Raw genomic sequence first — 9094 nt, 5'->3', positions numbered from 1 at the left:
CTGACTCACCATACTATTAGCCAGTGCTTTTTTTTTTTTGGACTTCGTACAACCTGGTCAATAACACTCATATGCTACACTTAATTCGCCTCTTTAGAATCGAAAGGACTATGAATAATCTCATTGTTCGTACACCAAAAATGAAAATAACTATTTTTAAATTTCCATTGTTTAGTACGGTTTAAACCAATCACAACGTTTTGATGTACGCTTTTGAAAATATTACCCCGAATGCATTAGATTCTGACACGTCGAATTGAGCCCAAAAGTTTTAAAAGCTTAAAATATATATACGTTGAGATCGTGTGTACTACGTATACATAAAAGAACATACAAAAACTGAAAAGGTCATGTTTACCAGAGGGGGGTTACAACTTAATGTTTTAGTTAGTTTGTTTTACTCATGAAAGTTTACAAACAAAATTTATCATTTATATTATGCCGGTATCCTCAAACTGGCTACTATATTATGAAGTTGCATGAAGAATTTTTTATCAGTTTCGAGTTGCTGAGATCTACCGGCTTCAATCTTTCAATGCACAGTAACTCAGTCACTTCACATTTGCGACACGGATTCAACAATCGTTGCTGAAGAACTTAAAGTACATCTAAATGTACTACTATTAGGAGGGAGGTGTTAAACGGTATCGGGTCCGTTCGCCCTGATTACATGTTCGCCCTGGGTCCGTTCGCCATGAGTTCGTTCGCCCGTAGCGTCCGTTCGCCCTGGGTTCGTTCTCCCTACTTTTGTTAGAAAATATTAATATAAAGGTTATTTAAGTTTAAAAACTTGTCCAGATATTTATATGGTATAAATTCTCGAAATTCATGAAAACACATTGAAATATTTGAAAGTTGATGGCTTGTTTTGGAGCATTATAATTGTTCAAAATGACAATTCTCACGGATTGTTGCCTTTGATTATTTAAACAATTGGATGGATTAATAATGAAAACAACATTTTGTTTTGATAAATTAGTCAGCTTGGAATGAGTTAAAACAATGCTGCACGAGTTGTAAAACATGAAAAGGATTTATAAGTTCATTTATTATTATATATACTGCATAAATTGACTGACTAGAATTATTAGAATTGTTAACAAATATCAATAAAGATAAATACAATGTAATCCAGTATTCTACTATGCAAATCAAAGGAAAATAATTATTTGGTTGCAGCAATACAAATATTAGGCGAATTTTTCAACAAACTTAAACATACTCTGTTAAAATAATAAACATTTTCCAGCTAGACAACAATAAAAAAAAATCTGGGCGAATGGACTCTGGGCGAACAGGTATTAGGGCGAACAGGTAATAGGGCAAAGGTGAATCAGGGCGAACGGACCCGGATTCGTGTTAAACGACCTTGACTACACGTGAACATCTAAATGTCCTATTTTATCAAATTTATGTTAGTGGGTTGCTATCTCGTTGATATTGTCTCTACATTTCCTATCTTTACATGTCAATTGTCTCACTGCAAGGACCTAACATAATTGTTAGTTTTCTCAGAATAGAATATGAACTATTGCTTAGAGGTAAATGGAATTGTTAAATAGTCCAAAGGACTGAGATCAAATCTGTACCAGGTGCACAATCTTCACCTCCTGTATGCATATTGAAATTGTGGCATGAATAAGATGGAATGTTGAAGACATCCTCTATTCAGAAGTCAGTTGAATTGGCCCTGAAGAAAAGCTTGCAAGAGGGTAACCCAAAGAGCATAAAAAATGCTAACAGTTTAAAGTCAAATAACTCTGCAAAAGCAAAGTACAATTCTTTTAAAACTACAATGGAACTTACTTTTACAACTGTCAACATCGGTGTTATTAAGTTTAAAGTAAACCGACCAAGCATACTCAAGTTTGTGGGTGAGAATTAATAACTGCCTAAAATCTTACAGTTCAAGTCCTACCACTGTTGAAGGACAAACCAAAATCGAAAGGCATATTACTTTTACAAATCCCAATATTATAATAGTGCAAAGTTTCAAGTACATGATAAATAGATCTGAGCACACTCAAGTTATTGCACGATATTTGATAAATTGCCTAAAACAAAACATCTAAAAATAAAATGTCTTGCAAACTCTGAAACAACAGACTGAGCATTTTTTTTAAATCAGAATTTCCCTCCATCTTTTCAAATAGTCCATACATGTTCCCTGAAGTTTGAACTAAGCATTTTCTGGCTTGTGGATTGGGTATAGATAGATAAGGGTATCCGTCAACCATGTAGGACCGTACAAGATTGAGACGATGAAGTTTGAACTTAGCATTCTCTAGCTTGTGGATTAGGTATAGATAGATAAGGGTGTCCATCAACCATGTAGGACTGTACAAGATTGAGACGATGAAGTTTGAAGAAAACATTATTAAAAAGCTTGTGGATTGGGTATATAGAGATAAGGGTATCCATCAACCATGTTGGAACGTACAAGATTGAAACGATGAAGTTTGAACAAAGCATTATCTAGCTTGTGGATTGGGTATTGATAGATGAGGGTATCCATTAAACCTGTTGGACCGTACAAGCTTGAGACCATGAAGTTTAAACAAAGCATTCTCTAGTTTGTGGATGGTGTATGGATGGGTAAGGATATCCACTAACTCTGAAGGAGCGTACAAGATTGCGAGGGTGAAATTTGAACAAAAAATTTTCTAGCTTGTGGATTGTGTATAGATAGATAAAGGGTATCCATCAACCCTGTTGGAACGTACAAGATTGAGACGATGAAGTTTGAACAAAGCATAATGAAGCTTGTTGATTGGGTATATATAGATAAGAATATCCATCAACCCTGCAGGAACGTACAAGATTGAGACGATGAAGTTTGAACAAAGCATTCTGTAGCTTGTTGATTGGGTATAGATAGATACGGGTATCCATCAACCATGTAGGAACGTAGAAGATTGAAACGATGAAGTTTGAACAAAGCATTCTGTAGCTTGTGTATTGGGTATAGATAGATAAGGGCATTCAGCAACCCTGTAGGACCGTACAAGATTGAGACGATTTAGTTTGAAATAAGCATTCTCTAGCTTGTGGATTGGGTAAAGATAGATAGGGGCATCAATCAATCCTATTGGACCGTACAAGATTGAGACGACGAAGTTTGAACAAAGCATTAAGCTTGTGGATGGTGTATAGATGGGTTAGGACATTCATCAACCATGATGGACCGTACACGATTGAGAGGATGATATTTGAACAAAGCATTCTCTAGCTTGTGGATGGTGTATAGATGGGTAAGTGTATCCACTATCTCTGTAAGAGCGTACAAGATTTAGACGATGAAGTTTGAACAAAGCATTCTCTAGCTTCTGGATGGTGAATAGATAAATAAGGATATCCATCAACCCTGTAGGAACGTACAAGATCTAGACGATGATATTTGAACAAAGCATTCTCTGGCTTGTGGATTGGGTATAGATAGATAAGGGTATTCATCGACCCTGTAGGACCATACAAGATTTCAATTTATCTTGGTACATATAATCCTGTTTAGGAATTGACTGACTTCGTAGATTGGTCCTTTATTATACCACTCTAGGAGTGGGGCTATTGCATTCACCTTGTATGTCCATTTATCCAACAAATTTGTTTTCACTATTTTCTCGAGTACTAAACAGAATGACTCCATATTTGGACAGCAGCTTGATGTTGATAAGTTGTAACATATGATCACTTTAACTATCTTTCCGACACATATTTCTTGTTTACCAATACTTTTGAGTTTTACATGTTAAATGAATTTTAAATTTTCGATCACACTTTTCTCAAAAACTACTGAACAGAATGACTTCATATTCGGTCATTATCTTGACAGTGATAAGCTTCTGGATGGTAAATAGATAATTTTTGTGGTTTTACTTTTTTCTGTCACATGTGACAGTTTTTTTTAGATCTGTCAGACACCCACTTCTTATTTGCCAAATACTTCAATCAAATTTTCAGCATGTTAAATGAACTTAAAATTTTTCGTCAAAATTTTCAGAAGTACTACTGAACATAATTACTTTATATTGAGTCAGCAGCTTTAAAGTGATGCTTTGTTAAGAGTGACCACTTTTCTGAACTGTCAGACAACTACTTCGTATTTCTGATACTTTGAATCACGAAGGGGTGTACTACTTCGTATTTCTGATACTTTGAATCACGAAGGGGTGTGCTTAGGATATGTGGATTTTTGTTACCAGTGACCTCAATTTTGTGTCAGTTGACCTATTGACTTGGAAAAAGATCAGATTTGGTCTGAGACATCAAGTGTTTCCAGTTACACTGCTTAAAAGTGTCTGAAAACATTGTTGTTTCTCCGATGGCAGGAAAACTTGCAAGTGTAAACAATCATTTCTAAATTGGCAGAATCAAATCAAGTCATTTTAAGATTTCATTACAAATTTATTTTTAACATGATTTTAAGTGCACTCAAACCATTTATATACAAATAAACTGCACCTAAACAATAACAAATTGTACATAACTGTCTCTGGGAATATATAATATACATAAAAATCATTAAAAAATTTCAATCTATTTTCTAGTTCTGGTGCATACCATTCCTTATAATTTTCAGGGAAAAACAAGAAAATAATTGATCTGACCTTACTAAGGAGTGATCTGTCCATAAGACAGATAAATAAATTTTAGGTAGTCCAAGCTTATAATACAATATAGTTATTTCTAACCAAACAATTCTATTTAGTAACTATTTCTGTGTTCATATTTAATAAACCAAATATCAGGTGTTTTAAAGATTTATGTGTAGTACAAAATGGCAAAAAGTTTAACAAAAAGAAAATGACCAGTCAATAACTATTGGAATTTCTACACAAGAAAAAAAAGAATATTTATAGATGAAAAATGTGACTTTTTAAATTTACTTCTGAAGAAATAACATATCAATATTTCTGGAATTCGAAAAATGTGTTTTTTCCTTAGTTATAGACAGATTGATTTTATGCTGGTCCAATTGACACAAAACAATTGCAGAATTGAGGTTCATTGCCCAGTTCAAACAGGTTAAAATAATAACAAAACACCACACATGTTAATGTAAACTCACACATACATTTTTAAAACAAAAGTCATCATATCGTTTTTTTCAAAGAAAGTTTAAAAAAGAAAACATCAACTATCAATTTGCTAATTCCAAATCATTTTTTAAGTTTAGGTAAGCATTAGGTATTTTGCATTATATTTACATTCAAAAAAATTAGAAGTTTTTATTTTCATATATTTATGGTATTATGAGGTTGATTTTAATTATGTAGAAAACCATTATTTAGTCTTTTCTTACATCTGATTAATTGTAACAAATTCAATAAATATATAATAGCTGTTCTAATTAAATTACTTTAGCATAAACTCTGATACTGCAGACCAATCAAAACAATTTCATTCAAACAGTGAACTTATTCTAAATTCTATGGCGATATGAGCACACGCATACTAAGGCTTTTTTACGATCAAATGGTGAATTACATTAAATAAATCTATGAAATTAAATCGACACTATCAAATAATAATTATATATATATCAACCAATCATTGACAAATTATTAAAAATAATAATCAATTTTCATATCTAATCACCTTCTACAATAGTCAATTACTGTAAATTAAGATATTAATGCATGCATTTATTATTGCTAATCCTTGACCACTGGTAAAAATGTGAAATCTAATTAATTTAATTGCAAAAATTTTAAGAAGGATAATCACTATTGAAATTATGAATGGAAATTTTATTATTGCTAACCTGATACTGTTGCATTTTTAGCATTAATAAAAACATCACAATAATTTCTGAATTTACAGTATCATATTTATTTATCCTCTACAATCAGTAAGTTAGATCGGATATGGAATGATGGATATTTATTATTGCATCTTCAAAATTGCAATAACAAATTGCAAATTTAATTAATATCGATGTTTAAAAATCTCACTTGTATTATGACACTGAGAAAGATATTGCACATTACACAAACAGACAAAATATACAGTCAAAGCTGTCTAAAAAGATCCCCTTCAGAATGAAGATGGTGTCCAGATTAGACAGTTTTACACAGGTTTAATACATTACCAATCTGAGAAAGACTTGAATAACATGACAATTTGTAGAATCAAAGTGCATGTGAGCACTGAATGGCAAAGCTTGCTTTCATTTTTCAATGTGAGGGTAATAAATTCAACATTGCTTTGTATTAGCACTGGAAGAATACACTTTTGAATTTAACTCATCTTTCTTTGTTCTTATTTTTAGAACACATATATTCATACACCATAGGTTATACACACATACGTCACATTGTAACTTGAATATCTGAGTATATAACAATAATAAATTACTTGATATGGAGAGGATCTAAAGAATGTTCCCCTTACTGCACTACGTTGTTTGTGCTCTCAAAAGTAGATATGAGGCTCTTGAAATATATATATGAAGCCAGAGACAACAGGGTTAGGTATGCATTTCATGCAATCTTTATCCTCAATAAATATACAACTAAAACACATGCACTTAACAAAATACACAAATAAATAAAACATTTAAAAGCAAAACAAAGGTACTAAGAAAATCAAATAAATATTATAATAATAGTTTTTTAACATCAGTGTATTGCTGAAATTTTTTGAGAATTCTGAAAGGCTAAACATTATACAACGTCAAAGTGGTTTGCAGAACAACAGTTACATTTTGGGTTAAGGATTCCTTAAAAGGTCTCAAAAAGTGAAGGTTGCCGAAATTCAAAGGGTCAAAGCTCCTATGAAGTAAATGAATTTTTTGTACATAGAAATAAAACAATAATACATTTTGGGTTAAGGTTTCCTTAAAAGGTCTCAAAAAGTGAAGGTTGCTGAAATTCAAAGGGTAAAAGCTCCTATGAAGTAAATGATTTATTTTTACATAGAAATAAAACAATAATATATATTGGGTTAAGATTGATTTAAAAGGTCTCAAAAAGTGATGGTTGCTGAAATTCAAAGGGTCAAAGCTTCTATGAAGTAAATTATTTTTTTGTACATAGAAATAAAACAATATACATATCTTTCCTAAATTTTACTTCTAGCACATGTTATTCACTTTGGATTTAGTTTTTCTTCATTGAAAGACATGTAGCAATAATATTTCACACACTGACCTTCAAACATTTAGCAATTTGACCTCAGACATCCCATATATATACACAATACCATACACACAAATAATAGTTAATACATATTGCTTTTTTATAAAGATGTTAGAGATTGTGTTGTTCACAATTTATGATGCATATATAATACAATTAAATCTTATTTCAGTTTTATATGATAAGGTTTTGACCAAAAAAGAGAAAAATGTTTTTGAACATGTTAAGTTAGGACCTTAAAAGAACAATTTTGATAAAAAGTTATTCAGCCAGTAGTAACCTAATTCAAACATACAAAAATAAAAATAATAAGTGGAAAAAGGTTGAAATCTAAATAAAAGTTAATATACCAGTAAGAAATGAGAACAATACTATTTACATAGAGTTTTTACTACACTGTGGATTACCTGTTTTATCGTGGGTACCAATTTTCAAGGATTTAGTAAAATTGCATTCACATGGATACTTCATTTCATTGTTTATACAAATTTGCATTCAACACTTTAAGAAAATTTGGATTGTGTTAGATACTTGAATTTGTGATTAACCCAAAACCACGAAATCTACAACAATAGGTAGCCAAATTATAATAATGAAACCAAAGTATTTATTTCACAATGGTTTTTTTAAATCTTAATTGTAAACATTTCAGTCAATGGTATTGTTTTTATAATTGTACATACAATTCATAACACATAAAAATACAAGAAATATTTACACATACACCTGGACTTTTGGATAATTTGATATGTGTTTTATTAAACAGAGGCTTGCCAATAGAAAGTAACAGGGGTATTTTTTACAATTTTTGCCATTTTCTTTTTCTTTTTCTATATATTTCTCAATTCTAAATTTCATTGACGCTAGGAATTTAAATTTATTTATAAACTCAACAATGATATTTTTCATCTTTGCTTTAATTCATTCAATAGCCTGATCCCTATATATTAGTCTTATATATACGGACATTTACAACAACAAAAACAGAGAGTATGTTTTCAGAAACAGATCTGTAGCCATGTTTTATATCTTGTTTGAATTTCCAATTGATCACCCACTTATCAAAACCAAGAAGTCTTCAACTCTGTAAATGGCTTTCATAATTGAGACAAAAGTTACCAGACATTTCATGCCATATATATGGATTTCGTAAGAAGTTTTTTGTGTATATTTTTTTCAAATATTGATCTTAGATAGATCCAATAAAACAAATATGTACAGGTATACACAGAATTTGTCTATGGTTAGACTTTATAATAAAGACCAACATATCATTAACTTGCTTTTATTTTTACAGTTAGATTTTACAGTAGCTGCTTGGGTCAAACTTAGGATTGATTGATTGGTTGGTGTTAAAAACCATTTTAGCACTATTGGGTATATAAAGGAAGCCAGAGTGCTGGGAGAGAACCACAACATTCGGCAGGAAAACTGACAACCCTAGTCAATTAAGATTGGAGTCAAACGCACCTGCCACATGCAAGGTTCAAACCCACAACCTTAGTGTTGACAGGATATAAGGAAATAAGGTAGCATTCCTTAATACTATAGGGTTATTGCATGAATATTGGGGAATATTGTCCCGAGTAGAATTTTATATTGCACGAGCTTGCAAGTGCAATATATGTTCTACGAAGGACAATATTCCCCAATATTCATGCAATAACCCTTTTATTGTATAGCAATATTATATTTGAAAGTAAAAATTGGTTTAAACTAAGATTTTGTTACTTTCTATGGGAAATATTGCATTGCTATGCAATAAAAGATGTTATCGTACAAAGCTCTGATATACAGTATGACGACCAATAAAATATTTTCTGTTGTACCATATATATACAAATTTTTCAGATGTGCTTTGTAGATCGCTAGACATTCTATCCATTGGACAATTATTTTTTACAAGTTGGAACAACATTTTCCTGGACAAGGTAATTATACAATTAAACATTTAA

This window comes from Mytilus californianus, unplaced genomic scaffold, assembly GCF_021869535.1.
Source record: "Mytilus californianus isolate M0D057914Y unplaced genomic scaffold, xbMytCali1.0.p SCAF_13, whole genome shotgun sequence".
NCBI classification, from domain to species: domain Eukaryota; kingdom Metazoa; phylum Mollusca; class Bivalvia; order Mytilida; family Mytilidae; genus Mytilus; species Mytilus californianus.
The sequence above is the reverse complement of the archived record's forward strand: the minus strand, read 5'-3'. Positions refer to the sequence as shown.